Source organism: Callithrix jacchus, chromosome 10, assembly GCF_049354715.1.
Source record: "Callithrix jacchus isolate 240 chromosome 10, calJac240_pri, whole genome shotgun sequence".
In the NCBI taxonomy this organism is placed as follows: Eukaryota; Metazoa; Chordata; class Mammalia; order Primates; family Cebidae; genus Callithrix; species Callithrix jacchus.
Window position 1 is genome coordinate 22,618,022 of NC_133511.1, and position 27,933 is coordinate 22,645,954.

The following is a 27,933-nucleotide window of genomic DNA, read 5'->3' on the forward strand; positions in this document are numbered from 1 at the left end:
CTAAACATTATCTGTGCTCCCTACTGTCATACTAACTGAAGTACTTGTAAAGTATTGGTACCAAAATGTTTACTCTGAATCCAGTCAGGTTAAGACCTAACTTCAAGTTACAGAAAAGAAAAAAGATAGAAGAGCAAGCTAAACTACACTGCATGGAAACTGTCAGACAAATCCAAAGGGTCTGACAGTCTATGGGGGCAATTCCCCACTTCCCTCAGTGAGGAAATGTCAATAGGAAAATTTTATTGTATTCATTTAATTAATATTTATTTATTTGAGACTAAGTCTCACTCTATTGTCCAGTCTAGAATGCAGTGGTGTGACATTGGCTCACCGCAACCTCCGCCTCCTAGGTTCAAGTGATTCTTCTGCCTCAGACTCCCTGGAATTATAGGAATGTGCCACCACTCCCATATAGCTGGGATTACAGAGTGTGCCATCTACCGGCCTCAGTCTCCCAGAGTGTTGACAGGTATGAGCCACCGTGCCCAGCCTAGGAAAATTTTAAAAAACTAAGTGGGCCAGGAGATCCAAAATTATGAAGCGGGCAGATCACCTGAGGTCAGGAGTTTGAGACCAGCCTGACCAACATGGAGAAACCCCGTCTCCACTAAAAACACAAAATTATCTGGGCATGGTGGTGCATACCTGTAATTCCAGCTACTCAGGAGTCTGAGGCAGGAGAATCATTTGAACCCGGGAGGCAGAGGTTGCAGTGAGCTGGTATCGTTCCATTGCACTCCAGCCTGGGCAACAAGAACAAAACTCCATCTCAAAGAAAAAATTAAGTGATGACTAAAGACTTAGACAAATTAAACACTGTTCGTGGTCCTTGATTGGATCCTGTTTTGAACAGACCAACAATAAAAGATGCTTTTGAGAAATGGGTAAATTTGAATATGGACTGGGTATTAAATGGTGTTCAGGAATCATTGTTAATTTTGTTAGATGTGATAGTAACATTGTGGTTATCTAGAGGAAATGTCCAAAAATGTAGGTGTGGCAGGGTGCAGTGGCTCATGCCTGTAATCATCGCACTTTAGGTGGCCAAGGTGGGAAAATCACTTGAGCTCAGGAGTTCGAGAACAGTATGGGTAACACAGGGAGACCTTGTCTCTACGAAACATTAAACAAATTAGCCAGGCATGGTAGCAGACGCCTGTAGTCCCAGCTACTCAGGAGGCTAAGGTGGGAGGATTGCTTCAGCCCAAAATGTTGAGGCTGTAGTGAGTGAAGATCATACTCACTGCACTCCAGCCTTCACTTTGTCTCAAAACTAAATAAATGAATTAATAAATTAATTAAAAAGAGGTGCATTTTTAAGTAATTAAGGTGAAAGCTCTTGAAATCAGAATTTACTGTAAGTAAACCTCAGTGGGGAAAAGATAAATATGACAAAAGGTTAATAATAACAATCCAATTTTGGTGATAGATAGGTGGGGGTTCCTTGTACTATTTTCTTTGTTTTTCTATTTGTTGGAAATTCCCAACCATGCAAATTAAAAGAAAAAGGGGGAGTGAAAATACCACTCAACCTAAAAAGAAAGTTGAACAATGATGGCAAAAGTGAGTGTAAAATCAGCATCCTGCGTCCAGAAAGTAACACAGACCAAAAGCTTTCTAGAAGTCTAGAGAAAAAAAGATCTCTTGGCCTGAGGTGCGCAAAGAACAGTTTATGGAAAAGGTGACACTCAGATGAATAGAATGGCAATGTGCATTGGCAGAGCCAGGTGCTGGTAACTATAGAATCATCAAGACAGTTGCCAATTTAAAAACTTACTCCCTGGCCAGGCATGGTGGCTCATGCCTGTAATCCCAGCACTTTGGGAGGCCGAGGCAGGTGGATCACCTGAGGTCAGGAGTTCAAGACCAGCCTGGCCAACATAGTGAAACCCCATCTCTATTAAAAATACAAAAAAATAGCCAGGTATGGTGGCGCATGATGCTACTCAGGAGGCTGAGGCAGGAGGATCACTTGAACCTGGGAGGTGGAGGTTGCAATAAGCCGAGATCACACCACTGCACTCCAGCCTAGGCGATAGAGTGAGACTCCATCTCAAAACAAAACAAAACAAAAACTCCCCTCCCACTGTGGGCTGCAGGAGGGAACCAGGCAAATCTAACCCTCAGAGATACCAGGCCTCATTGCTTAATTTGATATTAAGTCCACTTGCTATTGGTCTGTGGGTGAACCCTGAGCCTGACCTCCTGCTGTGCACCACCATAAGCTCTCTGCCAAATAAAGCAAAGCTAATTACAAACACAAAGGGATGCTCATTTGCAAAGAAATGACCTCCAGCTACTTGTTGCACCAGTCAGAGGCCAGCTCAGTCCAACCCAATTAGCACTTTCCCAAGAGATTCCTTTGACCCTGCTCCCACCACCACAGCAAGCTGTAGTTCCAGCTCCAGCAAAACTACCCAGAAGCCTTTGAAAGGCAGTCTCAAGCGCAATGTTGACCATTTTACCTAACCTTACCCCTTACGAACAAATTCAGTGAGTCTACATCCAACAAAACAACAGCCAAATGGATGAGGTTGCCATTTATAAGCTCTGACTAATGCAGCTCCTGATTTCCCTTCCAAATTAAATGCCTTTCGCTTAGTACATTTTCAAGAGACGTTACTCGTCTGCTCGATTAATGAGTTTGCTGTGAAAGCGTACTTTGGAAGCTATTTGAAACAAAAGCACCTTAACGTGACTGAGGCTTTGCTTCCCGTTCTCTTTCCATCTCAGCCTCTCTTCCTCCCTCTCCCTCCCCAGGGCAAATGCATCACTGATGTAAGGGTGGGGAAGCTGGAGTCGCCACGGGTTCTCTTCTGTGTCACTACACTACATTAGGAATAAAACCTTCCACTTAAACACTTAAATGAAAACATCAAGAAACTAATTTACTATTTGCAATCACATGACTTAAAACGAAGCTGCCTTAATTTCCTTCCCATTTTGCTTCAAATTCAATGTGAGCGCACCCTAGATTGGTCTATGAAAAGGCTGTCTTCGAATCACAACACTTAAGGCCTCTTTCATTTTCTTTTTGATTAAATAATTGAAATTCCTGTCAGGGCCTGCACTTTACTGACGCACAGATTTGCTGTGTGAGGATAAAGACCACTTTTTGTTTGCTGCCTGGGTCTTAAAAGCCAGCGGGCTTTACTTCATTGAGGGCCTGATCAAAATGGACCCATGCTATTCACCCATTTTGCAGAAATTTCCTGCATCCATTAAGTGATTGTTTGAAGACAAATCACAAAAAGCATATCCTCTCATTTAGCCGTCCTTGTTTACCCAGAGGCTCCTGCCTGCTGAAAGGGGCCCAGTGACTCCAATGCCAACTTCATCCATTAGGCAAACAAAACTGAAGACTCACATGTACATACACAAAATACACAAATAATGGAAAGAATTACCGTAGCAAGTCACAGAAAATTTGATTTGCTTCAACCAAAAACCTGAGGACAACCCGAGCCCATCCCATGACGGGCCATGGGAAGAGAAGTCCAGGTAGATGTCATGATCCTGTATCCCCATGGGCCTCTAAGCTCCTGGCCATCAAGGTAAGTGGATCTTAAAGGAAACACGGAGAGGTCTTCACTTCGATGAGAGGCTGAACTCTCCCTTCTCCAGCCCCATCATGGGATAAGGAGTGGTTGAATTGGGTAGCTGCAGGTATTTATGTGGCTCTGCCCTTTGACACTGGTCTCTAACACCTGTACGGTCTTAGAATGCGTGTCTGTGTTTGAATGCAAATCACGTGTTCTCCTTAATGAAGCTTATCATCAGACACTCCAGAATATATCTCCCAACTCTTCGGAGCTGTGTGCCCTTGGGCATATTCTCTGTGGCCTCTCAGAGCCTCTGTCTCATCTGTAAAACGGGGTCATAAATAAATAGCCCCTGCCATTTCACAGGATGGCTGGGAGCTTTGAATGAGACAATGTGTGGAAAGCGGTTAGGGCAACATCTGGCCCACGGTAAGTGCTTAATGAAAATTAGGCAATACTGCTGCTATGCGCTCATGTGTCTTTACGTGCGCATCTCCATGTGGACCACGTTCACATTCCCTCAAGTAGTGCACTTACAGAGGATGATCTTGGCCACATTCTCCCCATTGGAAAACAAAAACCTGCCTGCTACAGGAGAGCCTATATTGTATATAACACATGTGTGCATACACATGATAATATTCTAGCAAAAAAGGGGCTTAAAAGGTATCTGGCCCAACCTCTACCCAAAGTGGGCCTCCCATCAAAGACATGTAAGGCGGTTTAATGTCTTCCTCACAGGACGCCTCAGTTTACTTCCGTGTAACCTCTACTGTGATTTCTTATTCAGATCTCTGAACTCATGAAAGAAAGTTCACTGCCACAGAAAAGACTTTCCAATATTAAGAAAATAAAACAGTTGGGTGTAGTGGCTCACACCTGTAATCCCAGCACTATGGGAGGCCAAGGTAGGTGGATCACAAGGTCAGGAGTTCGAGATCAGCCTGGCCAACGTGGTGAAACCCCATCTCTACTACAAATACAAAAATTAGGCAGGTGTGGTGGCTCACACCAGGAGGCTGAGGCAGGAGAATGGCTTGAACCCAGGACGCAAAGGTTGCATTGAGCTGAGATCACACCACTGCATTCCAGTCTGGGCAACAGAGTAAGACTCTGTCTCAAAAAAGCAAAACAAACAAACGAACAAACAAAAGTATGATATGTTTGGATCTGTGTCCCTGCACAAATCTCATGTCAAAGTGTAATCCCTAATGTTGTAGGTGGGTCCCAGTGGGAGGTAGATTTCTCATGGACAGTTTAGCACCATCCCCCTTGGTACTGGCATTGCAATAGTGAGTTCTCCTGAGATCTGGTCACTTAAAAGTAGGTAGCACCTCCTCCCTCCATAACCTTGCTCCTGCTCCTGACATGTAAGACACCTGCTCCCCGTTTGCCTTCCGCCACGACTGGAAGCTTCCTGTGGCCTTCTAGAAGCAGAAACCGCTATGCCTCCTGTGCAGCCTGCAGAACTATGAGCCATTAAACCTCATTTCTTTGTAAATTACCCAGTCTCAGGTATTTCTTTATAGCAATGTAAGAACAGGCTAACACAGAGTTCATGCCTTCAGTGCCAAACAGAAAAATGTTGGCATCAGCCACTGTTTTTATTATCACTTCTTCTTTGTAGTAGCAATAGCGATTGAGGTAGAATTCCATCATGAATGAAGAAAATGGAATTCATTATCAAGGTCAGATTTGCGAATGTACTACAGCCAGCCACAGGAGGTGAGTTAGGAAGGTCATGTTTAAGAGCTGGCATTTAGATGAAAGAGCCAGACTCTGGAAGAAGGAAGAGGAGAACTCCCTAATGGCAGTCACCAGCAATGATGAAAACACACCCCTGCTTGCAGGCCAAGGGAGAGACATGATGTCTTTTTTTTTTTTTTAATTTAAGATGGAGTCTTGCTCTGTCACCCAGGCTGGAGTGCAATGGCTCCATCTCAGCTCACTGCAACATCTGCCTCCCAGGGTCAAGCAATTCTCCCACCTCAGCTGCCCGAGTATGAGACAAGGATCCTGGCCTTCTCATTTCTACATTCAGGATCTTGGTGGCCGGGAGAGCTAATAGAACATTCTTCTAGCCTTGACTTTCAACTCCTACCGGAGCTGCTCCTGCCTTGCTCTGACCTCTTTTTTTTTTTTTTTTTTAAAGGCAGAGTCTTGCTCTGTCACCCAGGCTGGAGTGCAGTGGTGCAATCTCAGCTCACTGCAACCTCCCACTCCCAGGTTCAAGCGATTCTCCTGCCTCAGCCTCCCATGTAGCTGGGATTACAGGCACCCACTTCTACACCTGGCTAATTTTTGTATTTTTATTAGAGATGGGGTTTTTTTTTGGCCAGGCAGGTCTCGAATTGCTGACTTCAGGTGATCCGTCCACCTTGGCCTCCCAAAGTGCTGGGATTACAGGCATGAGCCACCGTGTCCTGATGCTCTTACCTCTTTCTTGAGCTCTTTCTCTGGTATAATCTATCAGTATTTGAACATTTTATTTTCATTTCTAAGCCTGCTGGACAGCCAGGAAGGAAGAGATATTAGCCATGCAAACTTGTTACCCTGAACTATCAGGGACACATACTTTGGGCAAAATAGGAAGGATGATTTTGAAGAGTTGGAACTCAAATAATTTAGGGGGAAATCCAAGCAAGGTGGCTCTTGCAAGGCCACGGAGAATATACTTCTGGTATTTACTACCCTGAACAGACGTGACTCTGAGTTGTCCAATGAACAGATCCATGGATAGAAGCAGAAGAGCTGGTTTTGGTCCTCAAGACATTGCTGCCTTCCCAGGTGACCTCCTGCAGCTCAGTTTCTCTCTGTGTGAAATCAACTTAGCCTCCGAGGCCTGCTACAATGATTGGCAGATCAAAGAGTGTTTGGGAACATGTCCAGGATTACCAGCAAGGTGGAGAAAAAGCAGGCAAAGCAAGGTGATTTAGAAAATGCCACTTTACCTGTTGAACCAAAGAGCCAGAAGTTGAACTCCCAGAAATCCGACTCAGATTAACCCATGGTGCACAGTAAATATTACAATTCATTTCTCATGTAAGCCATGAACTCTTGTCCCTAGGAGAATTCAGATTGCATCTAGATTTTGTTCTGATTTCCTTCCATCTGTGAGAACTTCATTGTTCTGTCCCTGGAAATGAGCTAGATACAGAGTTCCCAAATGCTGGTCTATGGGACCAATGCTGACACATGACAAGGTTTTATTCATTAAAGAAGAACAATAAGGACACTGTAAAGAATCTTTGAGAGTTGAATTCATTTCATTTATTCTTTTATTCTGAAATGATATCATTGGAATGTAAGCTCCAAGAGGGGAAGGACGTTGATGATATTCTTGTTCTCTGTTTTCCAATTCCCAGGAGAATACCTGTATATAAGAAGCACTCAATCAATATTTGTTGAATAAATGAAGGAAAATTTATTTTCTTTCTATATTCTTGGGGTTAAAATATCCTTTCTTTAATGAAACAGTATTGATAGTAAGTGGTAGGAGGTTTTGAAAACATTTTTTTCTATGGAAAAATAAAAGTATATAGTTATTTTTGAAAGGTTATTGATCTTTAATGTCTAAGTTTGAGAGTTTCTAGACCAGATGATCCATTAAGGACCATTTCATCTTATGATCCATCAGACATAGAGTGGGACACATTCAAAGCCCTTTAGTTAAATGACAGCAGGCCACATGTGGCCTCCCAGCACTTTGGGAAGCTGAGGCAGACAGATCACTTGCAGTCAGGAGTTTGGGACCAGCCTGGGCAACATGGAGAAACCCTGTCTCTACTGAAAATACAAAAATTAGCTGGGCATGCTGGTGCACACCTGTAGTTACAGCTATTTGGGAGGCTGAGGCAGGAGAATCACTTGAACCCAGGAGGCGAAGGTAGGAGGGAGCTGAGATCTGGCCACTGTGCTCAGTCCAGGCAACAGAGTGAAGCTGTCTCAAAAAAAAAAAAAAAAAATGTTTCCCCTCTGAGGTCTTAGAAGCAGAAAGCTGAGTTAAGATATTGGAAAACACATATTAGCCATGTAACCTTGGGCAAGTCATGAAAGCCTATTTTTCTTCTGTAAGATGGGAATAATGCTACCTCAAACTATTACAGGGGTTTCAAATAAGACAGCAATATATGAAAGCACGTGAGGTCTGGAAGACAGTGTATGATACAGATCCTTTTTTTTTCCTTTCTTGACCATCAAACTTACACCGTTTATATTTTTCCAGCACTGTGAATGAAGGGCTTTGTAAGTTGTCCCCATGGCCTGGCTGCCTGATGATTTTCTCAACCTTCTCCAGAAAAGACTGCCCTCTTTATAGGCTGGTAATTGGATCCAAAAATCCCATTAAAGACAAAAGAGCAAAATTTGCTTTTAAATTACCAACATGAGGGGAAACTGGAGCAAATCCTAACACAATGAGTTGAGAAAATTAAGTGTCTTTGTTTTAAAAAAGCTAAATATATTTCATTTAAAAGATTGTTCTTTATTATATGTCTTTGGTATTAAAGCTTTTTATTCTGCTACTAAATAATACTGATGGTAGATGATAATTGTTGCTTTTTTTTTCTTCAGACAGAGTCTCGCTCTCTTGCCCAGGCTGGAGTGCAGTGGTGTGGTCTTGGTTCACTGCAACCTCCATCTCCTGGGTTCAAGTGATTCTCCTGCCTCAGCCTTCCGAGTAGCTGGGATTACAGATGCCTGCCACCACGCCTGGCTACATTTTTGTATTTATATTAGAGACGGGGTTTCACTATGTTGGCCAGGCTGGTCTTGAACTCCTGACCTCGTGATCTGCCCACCTTGGCCTCCCAAAGTGCTGGGATTACAGGCATGAGCCACTGCGCCTGGCCTTCATTTTTTTAGAGGCAAGGCCTCACTCTGTTGCCCAGGCTGGAGTGCAGAGGCACGATCATGGCTAAGTTCAGCCTCCCACTCCTGGACTCAGGTAATCCTCTTGCCTCAGTCTCCAAGTAGTTGGGACCACAGGTACATACCACCACACCTCACTAACATGTATATGTGTGTGTATGTGTGTGTGTGTGTGTGTACGTATGTATCTATTTATTTTTTGTAAAGACAATTGTCCAGGCTGATGATGGTTTTGTTTTTTTTTTTTTCTTTTTTGAGACGGAGTCTTACTCTGTTACCCAGGCTGGAGTGAAGTGTTGCATTCTTAGCTCACTGCAAGCTCTGCCTCCCAGGTTCAAGTGATCCTCCTGTCTCCGCCTCCCAAGTAGCTGGGATTACAAGCATGCATCACCACATCCGGCTAATTTTTGTATTTTTAGTAGAAATGGGGTTTTCTCCATGTTGGCCAGGCTGGTCTTGAACTCCTGACTTCAAGTGATCTGCCTGCCTCAGCCTCCCAAAGTGCTGGGATTATAGGCATGAGCCACCATGCCCAGCCAATTGTTTATTTTTAAAGTCTGAAATTAATAAAATTTAAGGTTTCCACAAAAAACCCTGAAACCTACACTACTGTTTGGAATTGACTCAAGACAACTTGATTATATAGAAATACTGTATTCTTTTTTCTTTCTCAAAATTTTTTTTAATCTTTGGATTCTTTTTGATAGCTATTGGTAACCTACAAGAGTGAAGACAGAAAAGGAATGAACTCCTCCATAAGTTCATTGTCCGGTTGTGTATTTACAGGGAAAGAGGCACAGCCTAAAGTCAGCCACACACATAGACATTAGCAATTAGTTCTGCGAGCTCAGTGAAGTTGAAGCTCTGTCCTTTGCCAGGGTTTCTAGACCTTGGCACTATTGACATTTTGGAATGGACCATTTTTGTTGCTGTGAGGCCTGTCATGTGCATTGTGGGATGTTTAGCAGTATCTCCAGCTTCTACCCACTACATACTCACACACATACATGCTTATAATTGTGACAACCAAAAATATCTCCGGACCATTGCAAAAGCCCCCCAGGAAGGGTTGGTGGGGAGAGCAAAATTGTCCCCAGTTGAGAACTGCTAACTTGCAAGTATCTTGCAAGCAAGGTTCACTGGCAGTGACTTCAGATCCTTTCTTATTTAGAGCCAGCCAACCAAATCCTGTATAAACTTCCTAAAACATGACCAGGCCAAATTCTAGGTCTAGGGCACTATTCTGAAGGGTTAGGCCGCTAGGCATGCTGACAGCAAATTCCCTGTTCATTCATGAGTGCCTTGTCAATGTTTGTAACCAATCCATATATCTTGAACACCACTCATTTCCCCGGTAAAAAAAAATCCTTTCTAACACCAATTGTGCACATTAACAAGACTCTGGTATTAATAGGAAATAAAGATTATTGAAGTGCCTGGTAGTAGCCACTTCAAGGGTATGGACTTTTGATTAGAGACACTCAAATGCTGACTAACCCATCCTGAAGTGTGAGAGATATACCACACTGTTCATACAAAAGTAATTTTAAATAAAGGCACTATAGTAGCTTAAAATAGCAGCTAATTAGATATCCCAAATCTTTATGCTCTTATTATTATTATAGAGTTGCTATTGATCCATGAAATCCAAGCAGCTGAAAACCATTACCCTGGCCGGGTGCGGTAGCTCACACCTATAATCTCAGCACTTTAGGAGGCCGAGGTGGGTCAATCCCTTGAGGTCAGGAGTTTGAGACCAGCCTGGCCAACATGGCAAAACCCCATCTCTGCTAAAGATACAAAAAGTAGCCTGGCATGGTGGCATGCCTGTAATCCCAGATACTCAGGAGGCTGAGTCAAGAGAATTGCTTGAACCTGGGAGGCAGAGGTTGCAGTGAGCCGAGATCGTCCCACTGCACTCCAGTCTGGGTGACAGAGCAATACTCTGTCCCAAAAACAGACAAACAAAAACAAAAAACAAAAACCATTGCTCTGCATCGAAATGGTTATTTGTGAAAGGCTGTTCAGGTAGGAATGAGTCTCTCCAAAGGAACCCTTGCGCTCAGACTGATCCTGCATGTGATTTGTAGCCAAATTTTAATGAAAACCAAGGTCCCTAGCCACTTTTCCCAACTGACAGTGAGGCTGGTTTAGAACAGAAGTCAACCTGGAGTCCATCTTGAGGGTGAATTGCATGATTGCCAACCAGAGTTTGTTTCTCAGTGAGTTTGTGTGTATAAGAATGCACAAGTTGCAATTAATTCCCAGCGAAGTCACTCCTCAAGTTAATTAGAAATGCAAAGTGTGAGTCTAAATGTTATGAGATTATAAAATGGCTTAATAATGGGAACAATGAGATTGAATCATATGCATTCTGGCCATGTAAATATTTCATAACAGTGCCAATCTGATTTCATTTGCCTAATCATGCCATTGATATGCAGCCGCCAGCCTGCAAATAGAAAGGCTGAATTGCAGCAGATCACCCTTCTAATGTCATAATTATTAATATTGGAGGGAAATGGAGCTCCTACACTCCGACGGAAGCTGCTAGGCCTTTTGAATTGAGATGGGGATGGCACTACTGGGGAAAGAGGAGGAAGGTGATACACCAGTCCCAACATCCCCATTCTGCTTGTTGGCCAGAAGTATTTAGGTAATTAGGCAGCTCAACAAATTAAAGCGATGAGAATACTGCAGAGAAGAGTTGCAGGGCATCAATTCCCCAGTCCTCAATCAAAATCATAATGAAACACACAGACACACACCGATACAGACACACACACACACACACACACACACACACTCTGAAAAAAAGAAAAAGAAGAGATGTTTTGTGGCAATGAAGGATTCTGTGCCTAAGGGCTCAGCTCGTTGCTGGATGGTGTTGTGGGGCCAAGTAGGGCAGCAGCTTCTTGCTTCTGACTCCTGTTTGCTCAGCATGTTTCATAGAGTATTTCATGTACAGATCCCTTTTATTTGCATAGAATGTGACTTTTCCATTGACACTTGAGAACTGTTTTCCTTTCCTTTCCAATAGTACCACTTTGAAACATTTCTTCTCTCCTTAACTCATTTCCACACGTGTGTCTTGCCTCTCTACTCTGGGCATATAGGGAATACTCTCTATAACCTCCCTGCATTTAGTATAATGTCATAAATTCGGTGACTTGACTGATTCCACTGGCAGTAGCACCAACTCCTCTAGGTAGCACCGTGAGGGAAAGGCTGGCCCTGAACTTGGCTGTGTCAGCTTGGGCAAGTCACCTAACCCCTCGGAGTCCCACTTTTTCCATTTGTAAATGGGGATTATAATGCCTATCTCACAGTTATGCTGTGGAGGGTTTTTTTTAATGTGACCTCACTATTGATTGAGTTACATGTTGCCTTGTTTCAAAAGAGGATCTGGAGCAACAAGACAGCAATGTAATAAAATGTTAAATATGATGCAAATGTTTAAAATGCACATTTTATTTCTTTTTTTTTTTTTCTTGAGACTGAGCCTTGCTCTGTCACCAGGCTGGAGTGCAATGGCACTATCTTGGCTCACTGCAACCTCTGCCTCCAGGTTCAAGTGATTCTCCTGCCTCAGCCTCCCAAGTAGCTGAGATTACAGGCGCCTGCCACCACACTCAGCTAATTTTTTTATTTTTCATAGAGACAGGGTTTCACTTTCACCATGTTGGCCAGGCTGGTCTCGAATTTCTCACCTCAAGTGATCCGCCTGCCTGGGCCTCCCAAAGTGCTGAGATTACAGGCATGAGCCACTGCACCCGGCCCAAAGTGCACATCTTCAACCATGAGTTTCTGTGCTTCCTTTTGCTCCAGTCTTTGCCTAGCAAAGGGGTTATCACCTGGAAACAAACACTAGTAGAGTTTCCCTTTAAAGAATAATCTTGGGCCAGGCACGGTGGCTCATGCCTATAATCCCAGCACTTTGGGAGATGGAGGCGGGTGGATCATGAGGCCAGGAGTTCGAGACCGGCCTGACCAACATGGTGAAAGGAGAATCGCTTGAACCTGGGAGGCAAAGTTTGCAGAGAGCCAAGATCGTGCCACTGCACTCCAGCCTGAGTGAAAGAGGGAAACTCTGCGTCAAAAAAAAAAAAAAAAAAATTAACCAGGTATGATAGTGGGTGCCTGTAGCCCCAGCTCTTCAGGAGACTGAGGTGGGAGGAGATGGCCTAAGCCCAGGGAGGCTGAGGCTGCAGCGAGCTGTGATCACCCCACTGAATTGCAGCCTGGGCGACAGGCTGGAATTGCCCCCGCCGCAAAAAAAATAATCTTTATCTCCAGAACTTCTTGTCTATAAAATTGATCATTATTGGACAGGATTATATTTTATTTAAGCAGCACATTTCTGTATGCTTTAAAGAAATTGGCCCAGTAACTTCTCTAAACTTTGTATCCTTATTTGTAAACTAGGGATTAATGTGAAGATTAAGATAACATTTATAAAACATTTAGTATACTATCCGACTCACAGAAAGCTGTCTCTAGGTTGTTTATTAGTAGTTCTATTATTTCTTTAAATTTATTTTATTAGTATTATTAACATATTATATAGTAGGCTGAGCATGGTGGCTCATGCATATAGTCCCAGCACTTTGGTAGGCCGAGGTGGTAGGATTGCTTAAGTCCAGGAGTTCAAGACCAGCTGGAGCAACACAGTGAGACCTCATCTCTACAAAAAAAAAAATTTAATTAATTAAAATGTAAAAAATATATATTCCATAGTAAACAATACTATTATATCATTACTAATATGTATATACTATTATTATTATTATTACTATTTTTGAGACAGAGTTTCGCTCTTGTTACCCAGGCTGGAGTGCAATGGCGTGATCTCAGCTCACTGCAACCTCTGCCTCCTGGGTTCAGGCAATTCTCCTGCCTCAGCCTCCTGAGCAGCTGGGATTACAGGCATGCACCACCATGCCCAGCTAATTTTTTGTATTTTTAGTAGAGACGGGGTTTCACCATGTTGACCAGGATGGTCTCGATCTCTTGACCTCATGATCCACCCACCTCAGCCTCCCAAAGTGCTGGGATGACAGGCGTGAGCCACCGCGCCCTGCTATGTATATGTTATTATTAATTACAAAATGAGAAATGGAGATATAAAGGTAAATTCCAGAAAACTCAGAAAGTTAGAGATATTGCCACAAATAGAACTGTTGATTAGCTCCTTGCTGTCACATTATACACAGAATTATAGACTGTTATTATATGTCCACAGCATCCAGAACTGTGAAATGTGTACTGTAGAAATAATAATTGTTGACACTTTTACGTTACCAAATATGCACAAGGCACTATTCTAAGCACTTTAGAGATAACTCATTTAATTCCTATAACAGCTTTAATGAAGTGGGTTCTATCATCATTCCCATATTGCAGATGAAGAAACTGAGGCAGAGGAAGGCATATAACCTGTCCAAAGCTAGAGAGCCAATAAACAGCAAAACTGGAATCAAAATCATATTGTCTGTCTCCGGAGTCTGTCCATGCCCTTACAGTGTGACTGCTACTTCCTACTGTCAAGAAATGCACAAGAGGCCAGGTGTGGTGGTTCACACTTGTAATCTCAGCACTTTGGGAGGCCAAGACAGGTGGATCAATTGAGGCCAGGAGTTCAAGACCAGCCTGGCCATTATAGGGAAGCCCCATCTCTACTAAAAATACAAAAATTAGCAGGGTGTAGTAGTGTGTGCCTGTGGTCCCAGCTACTCGGAAGGCTGAAGTGGGAGGATCACCTGAGCCCAGGAGGCAGAGGTTGCAGTGAGCCACGATATCATACCACTGCACTCCAGCCTGGGTGACAGAGTGAGAACCTGTTTTTTCTTTTTTTTTTTTTTTTTTAAAAAAAAAAAGGTATAAAAGGAAAAGGAAAAAATTTACAGGAAAAAAGAAATTCTGGGTCCACTGCCATTGCTCTTCTGCCTTGTAGTGATGAAGCCAGAGGGGTCTTGCCTGGTCAGCACAGTATTATCCAACATTCTGAAAACTTTTAGGGAAAACATATATGCCATAGGTTAAGGCAGACTAAACCACTCACTGCTGGATTATACCTCCATCATTTGTTTGTTTTACCTGCCTGGCACCCCCTCCGAGGACATTGGAATGGACAACCCTAAGCTCTAAGAAATGGAATCTGACATTTGGATTTGAACCCAAGCAGTTTCACTCCAGCGATGGAGGGTGTCAGCCTTCGCCAGTGGGGTTAGAATGAGAAGAAGCTGTCACTTGAGAGAAAAATTTCATCTTTGTCTTCATTGAAGGTGAACTCCAAGGCTGCAGAGATTGGCAGAGGCCACAGCAGGAGAAGCCTGAGTGCTTTCCTTGGGTGTTTGGACTTTGGGTTTCAGACAGTTTGCCCCTAAAGGCAGACATTAACTAGCCTTAACTTATCTCGATATTTACAAGTATTTCCCCATTAGGTCACAGCTCCCTGAAGTCTGCTTCTCTTTCCTCTGCAGCAGGGGAACACTCCCTCCCTGATGCACATCATGGCTTTCCCCCAAATAACTAGATCACAAAGAAAGAAGCTTGCTGGTTTCTCAGCAGGAGTTTTTTTTTTGTTTTTTCTCTGCAGCAGCAGCTGAACTTGAGTCTTTGTTTCAATGTTGCAACTGATAATTTAGCTCCTTAAATATAGCCAATGGGCTGGCTTAGGAGATGAGCGGTTATGAGCCTGGGAAAGGCATGTCAAGGCCCAAATCTTGATTTCCCTTTCTCTTTTTTAATTAATTAATTAATTTTTTTTGAGACAGAGTGGCCTCTTGTGGCCCAGGCTGGAGTGCGGTGTGTAATCTCAGCTCACTGCAACCTCCACGTCCCAGGTTCAAGCAATTCTCCTGCCTCAGCTTGCCAAGTAGCTGGGATTACAGGCATGTGCCACCACGACCGGCTAATTTTTTATATTTAGTATAGATGGAGTTTCAATGTGTTGGTCAGGCTGGTCTCAAACTCCTGACCTCAGGTGATCCACCCGTCTCAGCCTCCCAAAGTGCTGGGATTACAGGCGTGAGCCACCGCCCTGGCCTTGGTTTCTCTTTCTATCTAGTTGTGTCACCTTAGGCAAGTCCTTACCCTCTTAGTGCATCTATTTTTCCTCATTTTTTTATTTTTTAGTATCTTTATTTTTAAATGTTTTCCCTCATTTTTAAATGGGAACTAACAGGAGAGTTGTGATAATTCTGTTAATCCCTATATAGCATTTACTATAGTGCCTGGTACATATTATAATAAGTATTCAAGAAGGATTCATTTGTATCGCTTTTCATTACGCGTAAATCAACCGCTCAGTGTCTAGGCAGTTCCTCCATCATTGACCTCTGATCCCTTTGGCCAGTCACCCTCTCTCTCTTCCTCTGGGCTGGAGACAAAGGAAGACAGAGCCCCCTCCTGCCCTCCCTCCTTTTCTCTTCTCTCTTGGGGCCACAATGAACAAATGATAACAGCACAGGTTTGACTCAATTAGGACAAAACCCCAAAGCAGATGATGCTTGTGTGCAGAAGACAGAGTAAAAGAATTGGCTCCAGAAGGCTTGGGACCTGCTTGTAGAGGATGCTAATTGGTTTCTTGCTGGTAATTTTTCACCCCTAAGTGAACAAGAAAGAGGGTATCTCAGAGGCTCATCTGCCTTGCAGGTTCATTGCAGGCAAATGAATATCTGTGTCCAGGGAGAGATGGAGATTGTCTTCTCCAAAGAGAACATAATCTCATTTGTCCCAAACAAAGATTTCATTCCTGGCAGTTCTGCAGAGGGGGAAGGGGATAAAGGTCACTTCCAAAATTGCATGGGAGCTCTGCCTCTTACACACTCTCAGTAAGTCCAAGGGTCGTGGAGCTTGGGTAGATTTAATCCTCATTTTCTCACTGAGCAGTCTGGGGAGAGGAATGGGGATGAAACGTTAACTGTGGAAACTGTGAAAAGAGCTCCGTTCTCAGTGGGAGGGAGAGGTTGAACAATGGAAGGGTAACTGTAAGAATGGCTCCCCTTTAGAACTCTTTCTGTCCCTTGTGGATGCATCTATTATTGCAGTGTCCTATATGCATCCAATTGTGTCCTTGAGGAGAAAGGCTTTATATAAAATTAGCAAACACAAATCGCTTACTACATGCCAGGCATTGTTCTCTTTGCTTTCCCTATATTAACTCATTTAATCCTTACAGCAACCTTGTAAGAGAGGTGTGTTATTATTCCCATTTCGTGGTTGATGAAATCAAAAGGCAGAGGTCACATGTAGATGGAGGTAGAAAGCCTGACAGAGTCCCACACCTCTGCTTGTCTATCTCAAACCCTAATGCAGTATGGGCTTAATGCATTTTATTGAACTAAGTGCGAAAAAAGTGACGATGCTGATGCTGTGAGCCTATAAAATACTATGTGCACCAAGAATACTTATTAAAGAAATGACTTACCAGAGGCTCTGCCACGAAGGTGACGTGTAAAGCAATCCTACAGCACAGCAAAAGCTGCCACCCACCGGGAGGTAACTCTAGGAATGGGGTGGTAACCATAGAGAGATGCTGCCTCTTGTACTTGTCACTGCAAATCTCTCGCTGAACTTTTAATTTGGCTCCATTACTTCGGGCACTTGACTTTCTTCTAACATCATGACCTCTTTTCCATTCTTCTTGTTATCACCTCTATTCAATGACTGGTTACTTCTTCCTCTCATGATGAATTAATGACCCTGGTCCCATCTCTCTGAACTGTAAGCCACCATATACATTGCTGCTAGATTAACCTTTCTGGCCAAGCACAGTGGCTCATGCCTGTAATCCCAACACTTTGGGAGGCCGAGGTAAGAGGATCATCTGAGGTTGGGAGTTTCCAGACCAGCCTGACCAACACGGAGAAACCCCATCTCTGCTAAAAATAAAAAATTAGCTGGGCATGGTGGCGCATGTCTATAATCCCAGCTACTTGGGAGGCTGAGGCAGGAGAATCACTGGAACCTGAGAGGCAGAGGTTGGGGTGAACCGAGATTGCGCCATTGCACTCCAGCCTGGGCCACAAGAGTGAAACTCCATCTCAGAAAAGAAAAAAAATCTTTCCAAAACACAATTCCATACAGTAAAGATCTTTCTATACAGTAAAGATTCTGCATCACCCACTGCCTTTCAGATTCAAAGTTCTTCGTCTCATTCCTCTGTCTCCCTCTGATCCGTGCACGCTGACCACTTCCTCCTCACAAGCACACTTTTGCACATTTACATCTTATCTCAGAGTGGTCAAACCCGATGTCCCTGGCTCTAGGTGTCTCTGGTGAAAGAGACTAAAAGGAGAAAGACAGACAGACCTAGCAGTCACACTTCTGCACTTCACTCAGAGTAGCAAGAACTCGGGCAAGTTATTCAATCTCTTCTAGTCTTAGCTTCCTCATCTGTAGAAGAATAATCCTATCTATCATGCAGAATTGTTAAGACTAAGATTAGAGATGATTTATTTGGTCAACAAGCATTTGTTGAGCACCTACTATGTGGCAGGTCTTGTCAGCCCTAGAGATGTTGAACAGACATGGAGCTGGCCTTCTAATGAAGGTGGAAGAGAGACATGAAACAAATAAGCAAGTATTTATAAAGTGCTCAGAGCATGTCGGACACATAGTTCTCTCAATAAACGATTTTTTTTTTCAGATATTGCAAAAGGCCTAATAATAGATGTATATTTATCTACCCAAGATAGTGCTGAACAGAAGTGTTTAGTGTCTTTGGATTCAACTGGAATACTCAGAAAGTTCCATGAAAGAAGAGGCAGTATTAGGCCAGGTGTGGTGGTTCACGCCTGTAATCCCACCACTTTGGGAGGCCGATGCAAGTGGATCACAAGGTCAGGAGTCGAAGACCAACCTGGCCAAGGTGGTGAAACCCCATTTCTACTAAAAATACAAAAAAATTAGCCAGGTGTGGTGGTGGGTGCCTGTAATCTCAGCTACTCGGGAGGCTGAGGCAGAAAATTGCTTGAACCCGGGAGGCGAAGGTTGCAGTGAACCGAGATCGCACCACGGCACTCCGGCCTGGGTGACAGAGCAAGACTCCATCTCAAAGAAAAAAGAAAAGAAAAGAGAAAGCAAGAGAAAAGAAAAGAAAGAAGAGATAGTATCTATCGATGTATTTTAGTTACTGGCACAGCACCATACAGACAGCAAGTACTAAATACTTGTTTGTTGAATAAATGTTGGCTAATGCATGACAATCAGGACCTTTAATCAACAGTTTTATTGCCTTTAATTATAAATAGGTAAATAGATTACTTAAGACATCTTGGTCGGGTATGGTGGCTCATACCTATAATCCCACCAGTTTGGGAGGCTGAGGCAGATGGATCACCTGAGGTCAAGAGTTTGAGACCAGCCTAACCAATGTGGTGAAACCCCGTCTCTACTAAAAATACAAAAATTAGCCGGGCGTCGTGGTGGGCAGCTTTAATCCCAGCTACTTGGGAGGCTGAGGCAGGAGAATCGCTTGAACCTGGGAGATACAGGTTGCAGTGAGCCGAGATCATGCCACTGCACTCCAGCCTCGGTGGCAGAGTGAGATTTGCCACAAAAGAAAAGAAAAGAAAAAGGTTCCAAACCCCATATGTCATTCACCACCTGATGGCTGGGGCCAAGAGTCTACATGGTTCACGTGTAGGTTTGGTTCAAGGCCTGCTCCCCTACTCACTAGCAGTGCAGTTTGAGGTAAGGCTCCTAAATTTAGATTCTATTTCCCATCTTTAAAATGCAGATGGTGGAGATAGTATACTCCTCTTAAGGACTTTGTGAGGATCAAATATGAGAATACATATAAACTGCTTAGGATAGTGCCTGCTACACAGTAAATGTCAATAAATATTAGAATTAATGGTATAGCCACCACAGCGTCATCCCGTTGCCAAAGGTTTTGTCCATTTGTTCACACCAAGGGAAAGATAACCTATTGATTATGGTCTGCCATTTACCCCACAGTGAGGATGAGTCTTCAATTCCACCCTATTAGAGGCAGGAACCTGAAAGCAAAGATGACTAAGACGTGATTCCTCTCTTCCAAGAACATTCGATCTGGTTCCTAATGGCTGATAATGGTACAAGAATTTGCAGTTTACAAAGCACTTTCTCATATACCATTCTGAGCATCTTCACAGCTCTGTAAGAAAAGATGTTATTGGCCCAGTTTGGAATTGAGGAAACGGGCTTGCTTAAGGTAAGTGCCTCACAAAGGTCACACAGCTAGTGAGTGGCAAGGTCAGGATCAGAACGTGTGTCCTGTTCACAAGGCCATTCCTGTGGGACCCACGAGAATGGATTTTGATAGGCGGGAGGGGACCAAGGGCCTGGGATTCCTGAGGGAGCTCAGAGAGTAGAAGAAGGAGAAAGCTGAGTGCAAGTAACCACTTCCTCCTCCTCTGTCCCACCAGCAGTGGAAGGCAAATGATGGTTATCAGCAAAATGTTGGGGGGCCGGGGGGGGGGGCGGGGAGAGCTCCCTGAGGAGAGGTCTTGTCTGCAGGAGTCTCCTTTGATTATTGGCCTCTCCCCAACCCCCCCACGCTGTTTCCCCACTGCCCCAGTTTTATCAAAGGGCAATTAAGCCCCCTTTTCTCAACTGTCTAAAGGAGGCTACATTTGTCACTCAGGTCTTTCATTTTCAGGTCTGCCTTCTTCTCCTTTTCTTTTTCTTTTTTTTTTGAGATAGAGTCTTGCTCTGTCTCCCAGGCTGGAGTGTGGTGGCCCGATCGATCTCAGCTCACTGCAACCTCCACCTCCCTGGTTCAAGCGATTCTCCTGTCTCAGCCTCCCAAGTAGCTGGGACTACAGGCACATGCCACCACACCTGGCTAACTTTTTGTATTTTTAGTAGAGACGGGGTTTCACTGTTGTTAGCTGGGATGGTCTCGATCTCCTGACCTCATGATCCACCTGCCTCTGCCTCTGCCTCCCAAAGTGCTGGGATTAGAGGCATGAGCCACCACACCTGGTCTTTTTTTTTTTTTTTTTTTTAAGCAATGAATGAGTCCTCCTCTAATTAGAGTTTTACAGTCACCTGTAATAAGGCCCAGTTAGTGCTTTAGAGTAGGATACTTTTAACCTATTTCACCTTGTAATTAGGGACATCCACCCAGGTGTACATGCCCAGGAAGCAGACACAGATAAAGGGAGAGGGTAGGGACTGGGTCAAAGGCACATATGGATATGTGTACACACAAGCACACACAAACACACAGGACTGCATGCTTGTTGGGTCCATGCGTGGGGATGTCTGTAAGTGCAGCAGATGCACTATTGCCCTTGTACAAATGCTGGAGCCATGTGGTTGTAAGGAGAGCATTTGGCTGTATGTTCAAGTATGCTTGGGAACAGAGGTGGGTGTGGAGGGAGTTCTAGCTGCATGTGAATGTGTTAGGGAGGGGAATAGGCAAGCTGAAAATACATGGCACATGGTTCCAAACTCAAAAGGTACAAAAAACTATACAGTGAAAAGAGCTCTCCCTCCTCCCCATCCCCAGTCATCCAAATCTCTTCTCTAAAGCAATTTTGGAATGGGTGCAGTTGCTCACCCCTGTAACCCAACACTTTGGGAGGCCGAGGTGGGCAGATCACGTAAGGTTAGGAGTTCAAGACCAGCCTGGCCAACACGGTGAAACCCTGTTTCTGCTAAAAATACAAAGCTTAGCCAGGCATGGTCGCACATGCCTGTAGTTCTAGCTACTTGGGAGGCTGAGGCAGGAGAGTCGCTTGAACCCCGGAGGCAGAGGTTGCAGTGAGCCGAGATTGCACCACTGTACTCCAGCCTGGGCAACAGAGGGAGACTCCATCTCAAAAAAAAAAAAAAACCGGCAATCTCAGGTAACAAGAAAAACAAAGGCAATCTTTATTACCAGAAATATTTGAAATACAGTTTTCCTAACAGAGTGATAGCCAACTGTATACCTTGTTCTAAACCTTGCTCTTTTCGTTTAAAAAGAGATCTGTTGTTGGCCGGGCGCGGTGGCTCATGCCTATAATCCCAGCACTTTGGTGGGTCATGAGGTCAAGAGATCGAGACCATCCTGGTTAACATGGTGAAACACCGTCTCTACTAAAAATACAAAAAATTAGCTGGGCATGGTGGCGTGCGCCTGTAATCCCAGCTACTCAGGAGGCTGAGGCAGGAGAATTGCTTGAACCCAGGAGGCGGAGGTTGCGGTGAGCTGAGATCGTGCCATTGTACTCCAGCCTGGGTAACAAGAGTGAAGCTCCATCTCCAAAATCAATCAATCAATCTGTTGTCTGTTATTAACAGGCTTGGTCCATGTTCCATGATCTGTCTATACAGAGCTTCTTTCTATCTTTTTAATGCCTATATCGTGTTTTGTGTTCGTATCACTGTTGCTTAATTTACAATACTCTTGTGAAGTAAAAATGTTTTTTCCCATTTTAGGAAAGATATTTTTCTCTCTCTCTCTCTTTTTTCTTTTTTTTTTTTTTTGAGACAGAGTCTCACTCTGTCACCCAGGCTGGAGTGCAGTGGTGCGATCTCAGCTCACTGAAACCTCTGCCTCCTGGGTTCAAGCGATTCTCCCGCCTCAGCCTCTTGAGTAGCTGTGATTACAGGCACGCGCCACCACACCTGCTTAATTTACCTGGCTAATTTTTGTTTCTTTTTTAAGTAGAGACAGGGTTTCACCATGTTAGCCAGGCTGGTCTTGAACTCCTGACCTCAGGTGATCCACCCACCTCGGCCTCCCAAAGTGTTGGGATACAGGCATGAGCCACTGCACCCAGTCTTCTCTCATTTTCATGCCAGGTAAACTTAAGCATGTTCAGAGCACCTCAGGCAAGTCTACACCCTGAGAACCCAGGCAGGAATTCCAGGAATTCCTCCTTAGAGCAGGAGGGAAAGACAGTTAGGTGAAGGAGCTGCCTTAGTGAGGATGGGGCTGCAGGTGTGGTTAGAATTCTGGGACACCAGACATCAGAGATGCCTGAAATTTCCTTGCTGGCTATAATGCCCTACAGTGGCCAATCAGTCTGTAAACACTTACTGAGCACTTATTAGTGATCTCTTGCTTCATAACAACTTACTCCAAACTTAGGGACCCACAAGGACAATAATCAGTTTTTATCTCTAATGACGTATGTGAGTCAGGAATTCCCAAGCAGCTTGGTTGGGTGTTTCTGGCTCAGATCTCAGGAAGTGGTGGTCAACATGTCAGCCAGTGCTGCAGTCATCTGAAGGCTTGACTGGGGACAGAAGATCCATGTTTTCAAGGTGGCTCACTCACATGGCTGGCAAGTTGATGCTGGCTTGCAGCTGGCGCCTCTGTTCCTCTCCCTGTACATCTCTCCACAGAGCTGCTTGAATGTCTGTATTTGTTTTGAAATTGCTACATAGAAAATTACCACAAACTTAATAGTTTAAAACAGCACCCATTTATTATGTTACAGTTCTGTAGGTCAAAAGTCCAGGCAGGCTCAACTGGTCTCTCTGCTTCCAAGGTCAAAATCAAGGTGTCAGCTCGTCTGGGTTCTTACTGGGAGGCTCTAGGGAAGTTTATGCTTCCAAACCCACTGGGGTTGTTGCCAGAATTGTTCCTTGCAGTTATATAGGACTGAGGTCTCCATTTACTGGCAAGCTGTTAGCTGAGGGCTGCTCTCAGCTTCCAGAGTCCACACTCAGGCTTAGGGGCTCCCTCTATTCTTAAATCAGCAACAGAGCATCAGGTCATTCTTGAGCTTCGAATCTCTCTGACTTCCTCTTCTGCCCTCAACTGAAGAAAACTCTCAGCTTTTAAAGGGCCCATAGAATTAGATTGGGCCCACTCAATCTTCCTATTGTAACATCAACTGATTAGTAAACTTAATTACATCTGCAAAATCTTTCTTGCCACGCAACATAAGATAGTGATTCAAGGCTGAGCATGGTGGCTTACACTTGTAATCCCATCACATTGGGAGGCCGAGGTGGGCAGATCACTTGAGGTCAGGAGTTGAAGATCAGCCTGGTCGAGATGGCAAAACTCCATCTTTATTAAAAATATAACAACAACAAAAAATTAGCTGGGCGTGGTGGCACATACCTATAGTCCCAGCTATTTGGGAGGCTGAGGTAGGGGAATCACTTGAACCTGGGAGGTGGAGGTTGCACTGAACCAATATCATGCCACTGCATTCTAGTCTGGGTGACAGAGAGAGACTCTGTCTCAAAAAAAAAAAAAAAAAAGTGATTGGAACATATTGGAGTGCAAAGATATAGGGGTCAGCAGAGTATGAGATTTCCAGTTGTTCTGCATCTTCACTAACACTTGTTATATCTTCTTTTCTAGTTCTTACTATTCTGCCTGGCCATTTAATACCATTAATTCAGCAAACAGGTATTGAGTCTTTACAACTTTGTACTAAGTGCCCAAAATCATGTAAACATGAATCAAGTAGGACGGGCGTCGTGGCTCACGCCTGTAATCCAAGCACTTTGGAGGTCAAGGCAGGCGGATCACCTGAGGTTGAGAGTACAAGACCAGCCTGACCAACATGGTGAAACCCCGTCTTTAAAAAAAAAAAAAAAGAAAGAGGGTCTTGCCGTGTCACCCAGGCTGTGGGGGCATTATCATGGCTCACTGCAGCCTCAACTTCCTAAACTAAGTGATCCTCTCTCCTCAGCCTCCTGAGTAGTTGAGTATAGGTGTGCACACCTTCATGTCCAGCTAATTAAAAAAAAACATGAAGCAAGTAGGTACTCAATAAATATTTGTAGAGCATGCATTTTGTAATTGTAGTTTAGTCAGTACAAGATCCTGTTGTACTAAACCCCTCTTCAGCCTCTTCATGAATTTATGGTCTCCGCTTGGCATCTGAGGGATTTGTGTTTGAGAGCATGGAGCTCAATCCATTTGTTTTACACATAAGAAAACTAAAGCTAAAAAAAAAAAAACTAAATAACTTAAGAAAGTACTGAGAGTCGGCGGTGGAGTTTCTACCTGAATTTCAGCCTCTTAATGTCCTGTCTGAACTTCTTTGGCAGAAGCCCATAGACCAAGGACCACAGTCACTCTTAGATAAACTCACTTTGGTTGTCAACCAACATGTGTTTGTTTTTCCTTGAGAGAAGTTTTAAAAAGGAAGATGGAAGGAGTTCAAGATTCTTAGGCAAAGAAGAGGACAGAGGCCGAAATGTGCTTCCTTTTCTTCATTTTGCTTGGATTTAAATGGCAGGAAATTTTTTTTTAAGACCGGGGTTCACCATGTTGGTCAGGCTGGTCTTGAACTCCCGACCTCAGGTGATCTGCCGGCCTTGGCCTCCAAAGTGCTTGGAATACAGGCGTGAGCCACCACGCCCGGCCAGGATATGTCTTAACTAAAATTAAAAGGTAACTAGAATATCTCTTCCCATCTCATGAATACGTTGCGTTCTAAAGTCAACTGAACCCAAGCTGCTGACTTTTAAAACAGGGCCACAGGAGACTCTGAAGTGCCACCTGGTGGCTATATTCAGCACAAGCGCAAAGGAAAAGGGATTGCGGTGGAGATGTTTGGTCCAGGTAGGGCTGATAGCATAGAAAACTCCCCAGTGACAAAAGTGGTATTAAAAGTAACAAGGTTTTATCTGACCTGCACCCAAAGCAATGGGAAGTTCAGTGGGGGTGGGTTAGATTGAAGCTGGGACTTTTAAAGCACTTGTGAGAATTTCTTCCCATAGGATCAAGGAAACAGGTGATACAGCAACAGATAAGGACATCCGGAGAAAGGGGTAAGGTAGGAAGAGATGAGGGTTCTAATCTTCCTACAGGCTCCAGAGTACTTAGCCTGGGATGTTTCTCCAACCTTCAAGGTGTCTGCAAGAGAGAGAGACAGTTCCACATAGACGGCGTTTTTCTATACATATATATATTTGAGACACAGTCTTACTCTTTCGCCCAGGCTGGAATGCAGTGGCTCGGTCTCGGCTCACTGCAACCTCCACCTCCCAAGTTCAAGCAATTCTCCTGCCTCAGCCTCCCAAGTAGCTGGGAGGCTAAATTGACTTTAGTAAATTTGTTTTTCACAGGCTATAAATTAGAAATTCTAAAACTGTTTTATATGTAGTGTTGAACAAATAAGTAAATATATTGTGAATAATAAGCACCAATTTTTTTGTTTTTGAGACAGAGGAGAGGGAGTCTTGCTCTGTCACCAGGCTGGAGTGCAGCGGTGCAATCTCAGCTCACTGCAACCTCCACTTCCCAGGTTCAAGTGATTCTCCTGCCTCAGCCTCTCCAGTACCTGGGATTACAGGCATGCACTTCCACACCCGGCTAATTTTTGTATTTTTTGTAGAGACAGGGTTTCTCCATGTTGGCCAGGATGGTCTCAATCTCCTGACCTCATAATCTGCACAACTTGGCCTCCCAGAGTGGTGGGATTATAGGCATGGACCACCGTACCCGGCAGCACCAAATTTTTTACTTTCTCCTTCAGAGAAAGGAATTAAACAAAAGAAGGGAAATAATAGAACGAACCCTAACTGCTGGAATGGAACTGAGATATCAATATAAAGTCATAGTTTTTTTTTTTCTTTAGACGGAGTCTCATTCTGTTGCCCAGGCTGGAGTGCAGTGGCCCAATCTCGGCTCACCACGACCTCCACCTCCCGAGTTCAAGCAATTCTCGTGCCTCAGCCTCCCAAGTAGTTAGGACTACAGGTGTGCGCTACCATGCCAGCCAAATTTTGTATTTTTAGTAGAGATGGGGTTTCAATATGTTGGCCAGGCTGGTCTTGAACTCCTGACCTTGTGATCCACCCACATCAGCCACCCAAAGTCATGGGATCACAGGTGTGAGCCACCGTACCCGGCACAGTCATAGCTGTTAACAGAGAGAGAAATAAAGATGTGTGTAAGTGTATACATACATGTATTTCCTCACCCTGCCCACTGAGTGAGGAAACAATGACACCCCAGTAGCAGTAAGCATCTAGTGCCCAGACCTTTCTAAATACTATTCTCCAGTAAAAAGAAACCCAGTTTGCTTAAAGAGATAGCTGATTACATGGCTGGGGTAGGGAAGAACAGAATGAACACAGGGCATCTTGTGGAGCTAGTATCTAAGGAAGTGCTCAAAAAATGATGGACACATATCGAAATGATACAAGCCAACTTGGTAGGGCTCCTAGATCTGGGACAATTTGAACAGCAAAAACTTTTAAAAGATAATAATAAATGCTATCTCACAGATTAAAACCAATATTCATGAGTCCATACTTATTTAAATAAAAATTGAATAAACAAATAAATGAGGAAGAAAGGAAAGTTCTTTCTTCCTCATTTATTTGTTTGAAAAGCACTCCAATTAATAAATGCAGAAGGAGTGATGCAAATAGCAAGTCACTAATTGCAAAGATCACAGTAAAAATTGCTTCAAGAAAGTATCAATAGATGCTAAAATTCATGGATGAAATTATTACCAGAAACATGATATTTATATAGTCTCTAAGTATTTTTCTATAAGATGCTTATTAATTACAGTGAGAAAAGATATAACTTCACAATGTAGAAACGTGGCATATATAGCCTTAACCAAATGATTAAAGTTCATTGTGTACCTCCTGATACAATGCACTGAGGAGGACATGGCATCCCTTATGTGGTATCCTTACCAAAAATGCATAACCTGAATTTGATGGCAAGGAACGCAGACATACCCAAATGGAGAAATATTCTACAAAATAACTGACAGTTGCTCTTCAAAGGTATCAAGGTTGGGGAAGATAAAGAAAAACTGAGACATTGTCCTGGCTTAAAACAGGCTTATAAATAAAGGCAGTCTGTAATCCTGATTTGGATCATGGATTATAAAAAGGACAGTATTGAAACAGATAACAATAAATAAATGAGATAGTAATAAATTAGGTAGTAATGTTAACTTCCCAATTTTATCCTTGTACTGTTGTTATATGTTAACATTTGGAGAAGTTAGGTAAAGAGGATATAAAAATTCTTTGCACTACTTTTTTTTTTTTAAGATGGGGTTTCACCATGTTGGCCAGGCTGGTCTCGAACTCCTGACCTCAAGTGATCCGCCCACCTTGGCCTCCCAAAGTGCTGGGATTACAGGCATGAGCCACCACTCTGGCCTGTATTATTTTTCTAAGTCTTACATAATTTACAATAAAAAGTTTTTTAAAACTGTGCAAGAATTCTGAATCATTCACTGTGTATAAGGCACTTTACCAGAATATAAGTTCTCAAGAAATATGTATCCTGGCCAGGCGTGGTAGCTCACACCTGTAATCCCAGCACTTTGGGAGACCAAGACAGGTAGATCACCTGAGGTCAGAAGTTTGAGACCAGCCTGACCAATGTGTTGAAACCCTGTCACTACTAAAAATGCAAAAATTAGCTGGGTGTGGTGGTGGGCACCTGTAATCCCAGCTACTTGGGAGGCTGAGGCAGGAGAATCACTTGAACCCAGGAGACAGAGGTTGCGGTGAGCCGAGATCATGGTATTTGACTCCAGCCTGGGTGACAGAGTGAGACTCCATCTTAAAAAAAAAAAAAAAGAAAAGAAAT

At 43.6% G+C, this 27,933-nt stretch overlaps 1 pseudogene; it reads left to right on the forward strand.

Annotated features, from left to right (window-relative positions):
* The first annotated feature begins 3,476 nt into the window (after positions 1–3,476).
* The window catches only part of LOC103796081 (small ribosomal subunit protein eS24 pseudogene), a 44,177-nt pseudogene continuing 19,720 nt past the window's right edge, over positions 3,477–27,933 (forward strand).